Source organism: Oryza brachyantha, chromosome 10 (assembly GCF_000231095.2).
Source record: "Oryza brachyantha chromosome 10, ObraRS2, whole genome shotgun sequence".
NCBI classification, from domain to species: Eukaryota; Viridiplantae; Streptophyta; class Magnoliopsida; order Poales; family Poaceae; genus Oryza; species Oryza brachyantha.
Genome location: NC_023172.2, coordinates 12,090,851 through 12,095,113, shown reverse-complemented (window position 1 = coordinate 12,095,113; position 4,263 = coordinate 12,090,851). Strand labels below are relative to the sequence as shown.

General features: G+C 38.8%; 2 pseudogenes; both read left to right on the top strand.

The window, feature by feature from the left end:
* Nucleotides 1-265: 265 nt before the first annotated feature.
* On the top strand, nt 266-4,167 carry LOC121055506 (annotated as a pseudogene).
* Nucleotides 4,144-4,263, top strand: part of LOC121055505 — a 3,960-nt pseudogene continuing 3,840 nt past the window's right edge.

Genomic DNA, 4,263 nt, shown 5'->3' with positions numbered 1-4,263 from the left:
TCTGAAATTTTTTATGTGTGGTGAACTGGTTTGGTTACTCAAATTGCTGCTAGTTATTTTGATGATTCAAATGGAACTTGTTCAGGTATAGGGTTCTTTTTATGCTAGTTATGCTGAAAATCCATGTTCACCTAGCACAAACAATACACCTATTGTACATATACATTCCAATAGTTTGGTATTCAATCATGCTCACTCCTCTCCTCGTAATGTGATTGAACGTGCATTTGGAGTGTTGAAGATGAAATAGCGAATTCTGTTGCACATGCCTAGCTACCCTGTGGAGAAGCAAAAGTTGATTATAATTGCTTGCATAGCCCTTCGTAATTTCATCCGTGATAGTGCTTTGGCTGATGTTCTTTTTGAGAGATGTGACAATGATGAAGAGTATATGCCACCTATCAATACACCTGAAGAAGAAGACAATTATGTTAGCACCACATCCAATGATGGTGATATGTGCGTCTTTCGAGATTTTATTGCAAATGCTTTGATGGCGGACAGAGGACGCAATATATAGAAATATGAAAGTGGTTTAGGTTGTTCTTTGTTATGTGCTTGGTGTACATATGGTATTGGCGAAGTAGTATTTTGCTATGTGCTTGATGAACACAACAAAGTGCAATATTTTGTATGTGCTTTATTTATGAACACATCGCGGTGGCAAAGTAATATTCACGGAACCTATTACATAAGTAATTTAACTTTCTTATTGCCTTCAAAAAGGAAATTATAATTTTCTTGACTACCTTTATGACAATTTACATTTTTTAAAAATTGTATAAAAACATTTATGTACATTGATGTAGTTAAACCAACCAATGTAGAAATAAGCAGAATCCCCATCTACTTCAGGGTATTTCAGACAATTCAGCCTCTCAGGACACTAGCCAACAAATTCTCAGAAGCTCCCCCAAACAGAGCCCTCTCAACTTTTTAGAATCTCAACTTTCCAGAATCTCCGGCTAGCTTCTCAGAATTTCCAGCTCCCCCAAACAGGCCCTAAGTCCCTAACCCCAACCACGAGCTCCCTAACCCCAACCACAAGCTCGGTGGCGGCGGTGTAGGAGGAAGAGGTGGGAGACTATTGCTACTATTTTGATATAAATAATTCCTTTCTCCAGCCTTTTCGTTCCCATCCGTCGACTTTCCGATATGTTTCAATTTTATTAGTATAAATACATATGAATTTTATTAATATATATACATATGGATTAGGTTTTGAAGAACCACCGTGGAGGATGTCTTCGATTTGCCATTGTTTGTGGAGGAGGACGACGAGGAGGCGGCGGCGGAAGCAGCGAAACAGAAGCGACGGGAGCAGAGCTTGAAGCCCCGGTGGCCGAGGCCGACGAGTTATCGGGACACGCCGGAGATGAAGGAGAGGTGGGCGAGGAGTAGTGCTCTGGCTTCCCAGTATTGGGAGCATGACCCCAAGACAGGGATCAGCTACTACCACGTGCGCCTGCTTCCGAAACCTCACCATCTTCGACCTTGACAAGGAGAGTATGTGTCATGGCCACATCAACAATCTATTACTCCAGTCTATCATATTGTTGTTATCAATACAATGCAATTTTTTTTCTAGCACACTGCAAGATTACGCTCATCTCTAGCAATATTCCATAAATCAACGCACACCCACTATGCACATGATTTGATAATCCAATCAAACACGTGGAGTGAAGGCAGGCCAATAGTTTCAGGCACATGAACAGGAAACAATGCAATAAGCACAGAAAAAATGATTTGCTCACCTTCTATCAAAGATATCCGATTCATATCTTATCATGTATCTATTTGGGAGATGTTTTTAGTGGAGCAAACTACCTTAAAATTCACTAGATGGGATCCTCACTGACTGGAGAAATTTGATCATGTGCCACTCTTCACAGTGGCTCTTGATCATTCGCCACTCCTTATCTTGCAATTGATAACTTGCCACACTGCCCAAAAGGACTGTTTGTCACTTTTGGCATAGATAGTCAGTGCTAGTACCACCAGCAGCTAGGGTCTTGTTTTTCCAGTGATTGCAAAATGCAAATTGGCAGTAAATTATATCTCATTGGAGACCTTGCACTGGACGGGCTAGACACCGACGGTGAGTGACATTTAGGTGTGGGGGCCTGAAATGTTAGTGTCCTTGAGCCAGGGTGGTGGATGAGGAGGGAGATCATGCGATGTCAGGGATGATGGGGCCATTGGGGGGGGGGGGGGGGTACCAAGCAGATAAATTGTAGTTTGCCTCCTGTGGATGAGATGCAAATGATCAATTTTTCTCATTTCGGGCAGGGTCCAAGCCAAACACAGGTAAGCTGTTATATGAAGAATTAGACAGCTCATACTGTTTAGGTTTTGCTAAGATGAGCAGATATTGCGATGGATTTAGTTCAGTTTCTCCCTAGTTGTAAAATATCCCATGCAGTATGCTAATGAACAGATACTCTCTCTGACCTCATAGATCTTATTTAGCAAATGGACAGGTGTATGGTTGGATTTTCTGAGTATATATAAGATTAAAAAGTAGCCAGATACTTTCTCAACTGCAATAATTTTGTTTCTGAAACAACTAAAATAATTTTCATAATTGTATTTCCGTAACAGCTCAAAAGATAGGGACAACCCTGTTTACCTTATGAAAACTTTTGTCTCTAGAGACATTATCAAACGTATACTTTTGTTAACACACTATTCTTCCCTGTTGCAAACTACTCCATTTTCAATTTTGTCAGCGCAATATGGTCCAATGCGTTTTACAGACGCAATTATCCCAGAGGATCACATTTTGACTAGCTCGTTAAATGTAATATCTCTGAAAGTAAAATCATCAGATGTTGGCTACCCTATCAATCTATATGGGACTGTGATAGTCAGAGATGGATTAGATTTTAACTGCATCACCATCTTCCGGCGCAATAGGAACAATTGCCAAGTTATCCATCAGAGGTATTTTAAAGAGTATCTCTTCACACTATTAATCTCTCCTATTTCACATAATACATCGAACTAATTTCTTTACAGTTATGTACAGTTAAAGAGCATACTAAACCTAGCTACATTTGAGTTGTCTATATGCATGACTTGGACTAGTTTCAAACAAACACAAATACCTACTTTTTTTTTGTATTCAAATATTAGTCATGTTATTATATTTTAATTTGATTGATCATGTCATCATATATAATTATTGCAATTAAATGATTGTGTGAATTTTGATGAGCTCAGTCCAAATTCTTGCCTAGGTTGCTAGCAAATCAATTTAATATGAATCTGCGTGCAGGTTTAAGGTGGTTAATAAATAATAACAATACTATTATATTCTATGGATAATTATCATTTATTTTATATATCATTAGTGTGACATATGGCTAACGTCTTGTGTAATTTTTCTTGTAGAATGAAGATATAATTCTCACAGGACCAACTAGAGGAATTGTTTTTTATGGTGAAATATTTTTTGAGATAAATTTGAAGATTAAGGAGAATGAAGAGTGCAATGACAAGGAATTTAGTAAAGGATTGCTTGAAATGAAAGTCTACACTCGTCGGTTTAAGATTGTGACTGAAACCTTGGAGAGTAGGCTCAGTGAGGTGGAACTTGTAACTGCTTGTGTTAAGGAAGCACTGGAGGGCACTGTTGAGATCAAGATTCTGTCAGATTCTGAAGTTTTTCATGGGAAAATTACGGCTTGCACAACAGATGTTCCGAATGATATTGTACTGTATGACAGTGATGTCGGTTCTGCAAACGCAGTTGGTGATGACAGAGTCGTGCAGCTGCTGCGACGTGTCGTAGCAGTGTCCAGAAAAGAGATGTTGATATTGAATATCCATGCCCATAATATTCATCAGAATCATGTCGTCAGTCGCAGTTTGAAGTTCACCCCATTCACTAGAGGCTCTAATGAGGACGAGAGCTGTGGTATTTACAAGATGCGGGTGAAAGTTGTTTGGTCAACCTTGTTGATGGGTTAGAATTATACTCTACTGAGAGTCTTTTTACAAGATGCGGGTGAAAGTTGTTTGTAAATTAACAACTTTGAGATGAATTAGAATTATACGCTATTGGGAATATTTTTCACAGATCTTGTAGCTTATGCTAAACTCGGTGGTGTAAATAATTAAACTTTTAAGCTAGCTGTCATGCCGAAATTGAATGTAAGTGGTTACAGGGCAGTTTTTTTGATAGCGTTTGTTTTTGACGCCATAGTTACTGAACACGTGTTATCATTTCCCCGTATGTAAAGCTGAGATTAAGAGAGT